The sequence below is a fragment of the Solanum tuberosum genome, unplaced genomic scaffold, assembly GCF_000226075.1.
Source record: "Solanum tuberosum cultivar DM 1-3 516 R44 unplaced genomic scaffold, SolTub_3.0 scf00111, whole genome shotgun sequence".
Classification (NCBI taxonomy): Eukaryota; Viridiplantae; Streptophyta; class Magnoliopsida; order Solanales; family Solanaceae; genus Solanum; species Solanum tuberosum.
The window spans coordinates 112,710-123,445 of NW_006239034.1; the positions used below are offsets into that span (position 1 = coordinate 112,710).

Below are 10,736 nucleotides of genomic sequence, written 5' to 3' on the forward strand. Positions count from 1 at the left end.
AATTAGAACAAGACTAACCAAAAATGTTTTTTTTTATTATATAATTTACAAAAATATTTTTTTTTTTTATATATAATGTAAATTAGAAGTCACAACTAATAGAGTAGGAGTATTAATTTGACAAATTAGTACCCCTCTATATCCGCCCAGCCCGCTATAATGGTTGTCACCCCTCTATAGTGCATGTACACTCCCGCTATATCAGTTTACCTCTCGCTATAGAGGGTTGCACGAACTTTAGAGACTCAAAAACCTCTAAAAAGTCAATTTTTCACAACATACCTTCTTTCTTTGACATCCCGAACTATTTCCTTCATGCCAAGTTCGATTACAAGAGTTTTACTTACCCGAATTCAATTCCGTAAAGCCCTACAGATTCATTAATGCCTTGGCTACTAGAAAATATAAACCAACCCTGTAATTTCACCCCGACCGATTGTTGGATGGCCCTTGAACTCACCTCACTCATATTTTATCTAAGACTAGCTTAGCCTAGATTTTTTAAGTCACTATCTGAAAAGTTTACACGAAAATAAACTCACATTGACAAAACAATCATGAAAATGCAAACGCAATATAGAGGCTCCCATTCGCCTTTCTTGTCAAACTGCATCTTGAACAACCCTTTTAATAGTTGGCAAAGCCTTGGGACATACTTTGTAGTAGAAATAAGGTGAAAGAGAGGCTGAAAATGCATGGCTAGTAAGTGAAAATATGACTGAAGAAGAAATAAGCAAGAAGGTTAGTGATGAGGCCATTGCTTTTCTATGTATTGGTTTTGATATTTGTGTGTTGGAAATAATATTAGGTGGATGTATTTATAGTAAAAGAAATCTTTTGACTTTGGCTATTTGACAAATGTTCTAGGTGTAGCAACTCTCACAAGAATTAATGTGATTCATGTATGAATATTTTAGACAATTAGTAGTTCTCAAGTTTGAATGGATCGTAATTGTAATCACTTCGTTCATGAATATTGTTACTAATGTCTCCGTAATTATAGGGTTGTGATGCTTCTATTCTTCTAGATCAAACGACTACAATTGATAGCGAGAAAACTGCTTTTGCTAATAATAATTCAGCCAGAGGATTTGAAGTAATTGACAAGATCAAGTCGGAGGTTGATAAAGTTTGTGGACGTTCAATTGTATCTTGTGCAGATATTTTAACTGTTGCAGCTCGTGACTCCGTAGTTGCAGTATGTATATTTATAGCTCCATTTCCATCCTTATATCAACTTTCAAAGTTTAAATATTTTTAAACTAATGAAATATTGTTTGTGATATCATCATGATTTTGTTATATTTAACTACAATACTTTGTGGTCAAAGTAAGTATTGAAATTACCACACGGAGAACTTAATGTTCTCAAATGAAAGTATAACATCCTCCATAATGCTAGTTTAAGACACAATTTATAACTTATTGCACAATATGTGAATCAATACACAGCACAATTTTAACTTATATACATTGACAATATAGTTTTCTGTTACACATCACATACCTTATTTTCCAAGTAAATGACTAATTCATTAATTATGAATAGTGACACGATAGTATAAAAATTCTTTTTTAACATCCGCGTATAGAAAGTTAATTTCTATATATACTCCTCTAATGATACTAACAAAGTAATTCTAAATTTTCTATATAGTTAGGAGGACCATCATGGCAAGTGCAATTAGGAAGAAGGGATTCAACCACAGCCAGCAGAACACAAGCCAACAATGACATTCCATCTCCATTTATGGACTTAACTTCACTAATCAACAATTTCAAGAATCAAGGATTGAATGAAAAAGATCTCGTTGCACTCTCGGTGGACACACATTAGGGTTTGCTCACTGTTTCACTTTCAGGAATCGCATTTACAATGAGACTAATAGCATTGATTCAAAATTTGCAAAACAAAGACAATCTAGTTGTCCAAGAACAGGAGGTGATTCAAATCTTGCACCACTTGATCAAACTCCATCATTTTTCGACACAAAGTATTTCAATAATTTGGTAGCAAAGAAAGGGCTTTTGCACTCTGATCAAGAATTGTTTAGTGGTGGTCAAACAGATAATCTTGTTAAGACTTATAGCAGAAATCCTTGGATTTTTTCTAAGGATTTTGCTAACTCTATGATTAAGATGGGTAATATCAAGCCATTAACTGGAAATCAAGGTCAGATGAGAGTGAACTGCAGGAAGCTGAACTAAGAGGTGTTGATTGATTAATCAAGTGTTTAAAGAATTATTTATTTTTCAAATTGTTTGGGTTTAATTATTGTGAAGTGAAGTAGTGTGTAATAAAGTTGAGGAACTTCTATGTTCCACTTCCATCTATAGCTGCTTTGAAAATTTGATTGGTTTTTATGTAATTGAATATGCTTAAGGCACGGCACTACTTGTTGAATGAAATAATTTCCTTTAGCTAAGTTTTGTGGTTTGAACGTGTATATTACACGTTTAGACACGGTTATAACAGAGTGTACACCAGTTTTTCTGAAGAGTAAAGTTGTGTGGGCCTTATAAATATTCTTGACGTAGTACTCCTATCAAAATCTGCATCAAATTTACAACTTTTTGAATGAGGTTCACTTTTTTCTTCATTGTATTTTTTACATGGATGTTGTCCATAAAAAAATTACACTATAATTAATGTGTCAGTTACAGTAAATAACAAAAATTTAAACATATAATTATTGTTCTGCATAAATCTAAAAAAAATATGGAGATGATGGTACCGAAAAACACACAATACAATCAAAGCAGTTAATAATTTGCTATATGTAAGGCAAAAAAAAGAATCATTTCTTCCCTAAATAAAGAAGGATAACTAGTGAAATTGATACTATTACTGCATATCTTGCTTTTGGACTTCCATTATCCATTTGAAGAAAAGGAATACTCCCTCCGTCCCATTTTATGTGGAGTAGTTTGACTCGGCACAAAGTTTAGGAAAGAAAGAAAGACTTTTAAAACTTGTGGTTCAAAATGAATGATATAAATTTCTATGGCTGTAAATCATTTAATTAAGAGTAAAATAGATATTTTATAGTTAAATTGTTACTTAATATAAAAATGTGTCATTCTTTCTAAAAAAGAAAATAAGTCACATAAATTGAGACAGAGAGAGAATTCCTTTTCTTCAAATGTACACACTTTTTTTATTTTTTATTTTTCACTCAATGTTCAATACCCACATTAAGACCTGAACTTTTGAATTCGCAAATTGTAAAACTCAACCTCCCAAACCATGACTTTTTTCATATTCAAAATTCAAATCTCAATATTGTAACAATTTGTCTCGGTCGTTATGACAAGGCCAATGATGAAAGAAGCGGAATTTTATGTAAAAAAAGTCCCAAAACCTTCAATATTTTGCATCATTGGTCTTGAGCTTGAGAGCGGAAAATTAGGACAATTTCTACTCAAATTTCTACCAAATTTGTTAGCAAAGGTAAGCTCATAACTCCTCTATCTTGTAATTTGATTCTTAAGCCTTCGAATCTAGGATATTACTCTAGGGGAGAATTTTAACTTGATTAATGGTAGGAAAAGTCCTGGGTTGGATAAAATGATCATGCATTTGCTTGGGGTTAGGATTTGGTTATAATCCGGGTATAATTAGGCCAACTTTGATTGATTGTTCTATGCATTTAATGTTTTAGACCACGAACAATCCGAGACATTGAACAACATGAAAGCTCGGGCTCTTTAGAGTTTCTAAGGGGCTTGATTCGAGGTAGGTAATAACACTGAAATTACTCTAAAAATGATTAGAAGAGTAAGCGAACGTCAGCAATAAAAATACCCACAAAGATTCGGGGTCAAATCCCACAAGAAGTAGTTTAGGGATAAGAACTGAACTACGAAATTAAGAATGCAAATCGATTCATTGTAGTCATTAGAAAAATTGGGTGGATGATTCCACCAAATTTACAAAAAATGTTTCGTAATCAAGTATCATAATTAAACTAAAAACAAAGATTTCAGAAGTAAGAGATGATCTAGGGATGTGTGGATGGGAATTGATGCAAGTGCTTATTTAATAATGCTAAACAAACATGGATAAGATGAGTATCTTCGATGAAACTAATCTTCTAACGATCTCGTAACATCAATTCATAGAATCTCCTTTCGATCTAATCTATGTGAATCACAAATCAACCAATTACCTTATGAAAATCTGTCTTTCGAACAAAGTTGACAACTATAAATGAACCATAATCTCTTTCTTGAGCAAACCATATAAATCAAACCTAAATTGCATGCATCAAGTTATTTACCCACTTTAATTGATATCTTTCAAGTATTAATCGAAGATGTATACTAGAATTAAGTTTGCAACTTTAACCCGTGAATTAATCCATGCTAAATAACCTAAATCCATGGATGAACAACAATAAAATAGAGCATAGCACATGACCCACTACATTAAATCAACACCCAACCACATAATCACACCCCTAGAGTTGGGGTTTTCGCCACACATTAATAAAGTAACAAAATTATATCTACGATGTTACCAGTAATTAATTTGTTGAAATTAAAAAATAATCTTCAACATCCACTTTGGTTTCAACTCTCAATTATCAAGCTACTACAGATGATTTGTGGAGGGTTTCTCTACCTTGGCAGCAGCTCTGACCTGATTGAATCGTGTTGATGTTCCCTTTGTTTGGTCAGAGGAGTGTGAGGTGAGCTTTTTGAGGCTCAAGGAGTTATTGACCACTGCTCCTATATTAACTCTTCTAGTTGAGGGCGAGGGCTTCACGGTTTATTGTGTTAGTTTGGGTTGTGTATTGATGCAGCAGGGCCGGGTTATTGCTTATGCGTCGAGGCAGCTTAAGATTCATGAGCGCAACTACCCCACTCATGACTTGGAGTTGGTGGAGGTAGTTTTGCACTTAAGATTTGGAGGCACTACTTGTATGGAGTTCGATGTGTGATCTATACCGATCATAGGAGTCTTCAGTACATCATGAGCCAGAAGGACCTTAATTCGAGGCAGCGTCATTGGATTGAGCTCCTGAAGGACTACGACCTCTCTATTCTCTATCATCCGGGCAAGGCGAATGTGGTAGCGGACGCCTTGAGCCAGAAGGCGGTGAGTATGGGTAGTCTAGCCTTCTTATTTGTTGAGGAGCGACCCTTGGCTTTGGACATTTAGTTCTTAGCCAATAGCATGATTCAGTTGGATATCTCAGATTCTAGATGCGTCTTGGCCTATATGAGAGTTCAGTCTTCTTTGCTTGATAGGATATGTGGTTGTCAGTTTGAGGATGAGGCCTTGGTGGACCTTACAGATCGAGTGTTAGCGGGTGATGGTGGTTAGGCTACCTTAGATCCTGATGAAGTGTTGAGATTCGCCGGCCGCAGCTGTGTTCCAAGAGTTGGGGATTTGATACAGTTGATACTTTCTGAGGGCCATGAGTCTAGATACTCTATCCACCCGGGAACAACGAAGATGTATCGTGATTTGAAGCAGCATTATTAGTGGAGTGGCATGAAGAGATATATTGTTGACTTTGTTTCCCATTGCTTATGCTGCCAGCAGGTAAAGGCCGAGCATTTGAGTCCTGATGGTGAGTTTCAGAGATTACCCATTCCGGAGTGGAAGTGGGATCACATTACTATGGATTTTGTGGCTGGCCTACCGCGGACTTCTAGAGGTGTTGATAATATTTGGGTCATCGTTGTTCGATTAACCAAGTCAACACATTTTGTTCCTATTCAGTCTTCATTTAGCGCCGAGAGGTTGGCTCGTATCTACATTCGGGAGGTGGCTCGACTTCATGGGGTGCCATTTTCTATTATATCAGATCGGGGTTCTCAGTTCACGTCTAGCTTTTGGAAGACCTTTCAGGATGAGTTAGGCACTCGGGTTGACCTTAGCACAACTTTCCACCCGCAGACTGATGGTCAGTCGGATCGTACTATTCAGGTCCTTGAGGACATGTTGTGGGCTTGTGTTTTGGAGTTTGGTGGTCATTAGGACCAATTCTTGCATTTGGCGGAGTTTGCATATAAAAACAGCTAACATTCTAGCATTCAGATGGCCCCGTTCGAGGCGTTGTATGGTAGGCGTTGTCATTCTCGGGTGGGCTGGTTTGACTCTACAGAGTCTAGGCCGCGGGGTACAGATTTGATTAAGGAGGCTTTGGACTAGGTGAGAGTGATTCAGGATAGACTCAGGACGACTCAGAGTAGGCACCAGTGTTATGCATATCAGAAATCTCTGTTGGTGATCGGGTATTCCTCCGTGTACTTTGGGCCTTTTGAGAAACTCCGGACAGTTGGGGAGGTTGCTTATGAGTTGGCCCTACCTCCAGCATTTTTAGCCATCCACCCGGTTTTCCATGTCTCGATGTTGCACCGGTATGTTCTTGATGAGTCCCATGTGCTCCAGTATGATGCAGTTGAGTTGGATTACCGTTTGACATTTGTCGAGAAGCCAATTGCCATTCTAGCCAGAGATGTGAGGAGATTGCGCTCGAGAGCCATTCCTGTTGTTAAGGTATGTTGGAGGCATCGTCCAGTCAAGAAGGCTACCTGGGAGACCGAGTAGGAGATGCGAGAGTAGTTTCCCGGCTTGTTTGAGCTTTCAGGTACTTCTTGACCCTTACTTTCACGAACGAAAGTCCTTTTTAGTAGTGGATATTGTAATGACCCTCCTGGTCATTTCCGTGTTTTGCCTTCTGTGTGACGTTTAGAGCGTTCATGTAGCGACCTTAAGTCATTTATGACTTACTGGGACTGACAGTTCGGTCATCTAGTCGTTCATTGGTTATTGTGCGAGTTTTAGTGTTTTTGGAGCTTATGAACCTTGAACGATCATTTTTTATCAAAAGTTCAAGAAGATGACATCAGAATCCAATTCTGACGATTCCATCAGCTCTGAAAGGGTCATTTTAGGTTAGTTGCATGGTCGACATAACTCCCGAGATTTTCAGTGTCAATCGGTGCGATTAGGCGTTTTAACTTTAAGCCTAAGTTTGACTTTAGTCAACATTCTGAGTAAACGCGCTCGGATGAGAATTCCATCAGCGCGATTAGCTCCGGAATATTGAGTTTGGTCTAGATTAACCCTTCTTTTGTGTCCCGAGGTTTCCGATATTTTTCAAGCCCTTTTGTGGTTTTTGACTTAAAATGGCTGTTGGGTGTGGGACCCACTTTTTGTCAAGATGACCTCGTATAGAAATTTGGAATGCGCCATTGAGTCCGGAATATTGAATTTGGTATGGTTGCATATCTCGTTTGCGTGCACAGGGTTCCGAACGAGATCGGAGCACCCTGTCGGAGTTTTAAGTTTTTGGAAAGTTAATGCAGAAAAATCTGCTATAAAATGCAGATATATCATCAACCCTTTTCTAAACTTAAAATCCTCATATCTCTCTCATATCTCAACCGAATTAGGTGATTTGAAGTGCGGGAGCTTCGTATTTTTGGTGGCTTCGCGGTAGAGTGTTCGAAAGTTGTCGGATACACGTAGTTCGAGGAAATTTAGTGATAAACCTGATTGCTGTACCCTTTTTCGAGCTTTTGTTTTTGGCATTCTTGTTTTGGTCATATCTCACTCATTTTAGCTCGGTTTTGGGTGATTCGAAGTCTCATGGCTTGGGAATTGTCGTGGCTTCCTCGTAGAGTGTTCAAGGAGTGTTGGGCACCATTAGATCCTTGTAGATTTTGAGTTTAGACTGCTGCATGTTTCTTTAAGTTGATTAAAGTGTGGTTTTCTTGCTTGTTGGGTTTTGCTGCGTTTTGTGCCCCGAATTGTGTTCTATTTTGGAACACAAGTTTGGGGTGTTGTTTAGGGTCTTTTGACGGAGTCAAATTCGGACAGTTCGGTGCGGGTCCCAAGATTCCCATTTTGATTCCAAAATTGACTCGACTCCGTTTATTGTGATTTTGGTGTCTAAACGACCGTACTAACGTTGGGATCCTATATTTGATAGAGTGACAATGTTCAAAGGTCGTTCGGGAAGGAAAAGCTCTGACAAAGTGATTCGGTGCGCGCGCGATCGGCCTTAAGGTAGGCTACGACTTCCTTTTTATTAGATTGAGCTTAATTGTGTAAAAGCATGTCGATTTGAGTGAATTGAGAGAGGGTACCAGTTTCCTACTTTACTTTGATTAGATACCTTAGGTTAGGATCAAATGGCCATAATCGGGTGTAGTACCATGTTAACCAGGTTAGTAGAGTTGCATGCTTATGTGTTAAATGCTATTTTATGCTTGTATGTTATATATTGTATGCTTTGTTCATCCTTAACTGTAAGCATGATGTCCTTACTCTAGGTTAGGCTAGCATTGCCTTAGACTTATGACCCGTGTGGGCTGGATAGCCTTGACTTTCTGCCGACGTCGTTTGGATGACTTAGCTCCTTGTAGACTGGAGTAGCAGACTTGAATCTGATAGTTTGAGCCTTAGATTAGGCGCTATCACTGGTTGTTGCACTTTTGTATCTTCTCCCTCTAATTCTGCGGTTCCGACGCATTCTTGAAGGTTCGGTGTATCACTAGAGGCGTGTGATTGAGATAGTATAGGCTTGGAGCATTTTCTGTGATTTCTTGGAGTGGACAGCGTTCCATGTTGGTTGTTGCTGGATTGGATCCTATTGAAGATACCATCACCCCCGGGGTCATTCTTTCTAGCTTGGCTGAGAGCGTATCGCTGGCTGGATAGACTCGGTGATTTCGGCGATTACCCCCAGGACTCTCTTTCTAGCTGGGCTGGGAGTGTGCTGCCTGCTGGGTGTTTCCTGGTCGCTCTTTCTAGCTGGGTTGGGAGCTGACTGCATGGTAGGACGACCTGCGATATCAACCTCACCCTCGGGTCCCTCTTTCTAGCTGGGCTGGGAGTGGACTGTTTGGTTGCGTTCCCCCTAGGGTCATTCTTTCTAGCTGGTTGGGAGTGCACTGCTGGCTGGGTGGAGTCTGATGGTTTATCTTGGTTACTTTGGAGTTGGGAGCCCGACTTTCTTCTTTATCAATAGACTTAGTTATTCTGTGTACCTGTCGGGCTTATGGGGGTTCGTTCAGGTTTTATTTAAACTTGCACATGAGTGTACCTTCTGGCTTATGGGGGTCCAGTTAGGTTTAGTTTAGCTGCACTTAGTTTATTTCTGTTTTGTTTCTAGGACAAGGTACGACCCTTGGGTGGTCATGATTATATTGTGAACTAATGACTTCATGATGAGTCAAAAGAAATGGGAAACAATAAGCCATGGATGAAGAAAGTTTTAACAAGTATACTCGTGTAAAGGCAATTAAGGATTTTAGCGAGAAGGTACGATTAAAAAGGAATCGGGTTGGTTTTGTCAAGATGTGGGTTGGCAAGGTAAGAGATGATTGGTTGTATCAACTTTTTAGCCATTGGAAGGACTTTTGCATGGTTTGAGTTGTAGCAGTTAAATACTTGTGATTGTAGAAGAGTTCGATGAAGTTTCATTTGAGAAGTTTGACTTAAGGTAAAAGGTAATATGCGGTGGATGTTTGGCCAAGAAACTATAATGATAAATGATTTACGGGAAGAAAAGAGTCTTGCGCGATGGATATAAGTTAAGAGATGTGAAGGAATAAGAAATCACGTGTAGATCATTAGTTTGAAGTTGAGGATTGTGTAAATTTATGCTTTTATGTTAGATATGACAATGCAAGGTGGACTGGTTCAGCACAAATGTGTGATGTGTTATCAGCCAGGGGCGGATTTACGTTGAACCGATGGGGGTTCCGAACCCCCATCGTCGAAAAATTACACTATTTATATACGATTAAATTTTTTATTTATGTGTATATATATAATATTGAACCCCCTGAACATACACCAAAGGCGTAGCCCAGTGGCGTTGGGGGTTCAAGAATTCGCGCTCCAGCACGTGAAGTCGCGTGTTCGAATCCGAACAGAGGCAATTTTTTATCAGCTTATATTTTAGGCGGGAATTTAAGATTTATTACTTTAATTCCTAATTATAAAGTCAAATATTAAAAAGCCCCTTTCTTCTTTATTAAAACCCTGATAATCTCTAATTACAAAGTCAAATATTAAAAAACCCTTTTCTTCTTTTAGGATTTTTTCACGTTTTATTTTTTTCATCGTTCTTCTTCCTTGCTTTGGCTGCTGCTTGTCACTGCTGGCTGCTCCTTGTCACTGCTGCTTGCTGCTTTTGTTGGATTGGTCATTATTGAAATCTTGAAGTCTATATCCGCAATCTTTTTTTACATCTCCATTAATAACTACTTTGGTATGTTTTTGGTTCCCTTTTTTCTTACTAGATTTCTATATACCTTATTTTGTTATTTCTTGATATGCTTTCTTTTAGTTGGCTGAATTATAGATATCATTGAAGTTTTATTTTTTTGTTTGGCTAATTTAATATATTTTCTTAATCTAAAATTGGAGAGATAGAGAAATATAATGTAATAATCAAATAACCATTGCTTAAGCTTTTTGGTTTTGGTCCTTATTGTGTGTATGCTTTTTTTTTTAGTAGTTCTGACTTTTGAATGTGTGTTTATTTCTCTTAAATTCTAACTAAACTTTTACTTTACAATCCAGTCTTAATATTCAATGAAGAAGTATTTTACCCCAATATCGAAATCAAGTTTAGCCTCTCATAGTCATAGTCAATCTAACCAACAAGAAAATGTCAATCATTCTGAAGTACCATCACATTCTTCTCAAGAATTTGATTTGAGTACTTTAAAGTTTGATCCCGGTGAAAGAACTCCAATATTGAATT

General features: G+C 38.0%; 1 pseudogene; it reads left to right on the plus strand.

The window, feature by feature from the left end:
* The first annotated feature begins 714 nt into the window (after positions 1 to 714).
* LOC102581091 (cationic peroxidase 1-like) lies at positions 715 to 2,208 on the plus strand (annotated as a pseudogene).
* The last annotated feature ends 8,528 nt before the right edge of the window (positions 2,209 to 10,736 follow it).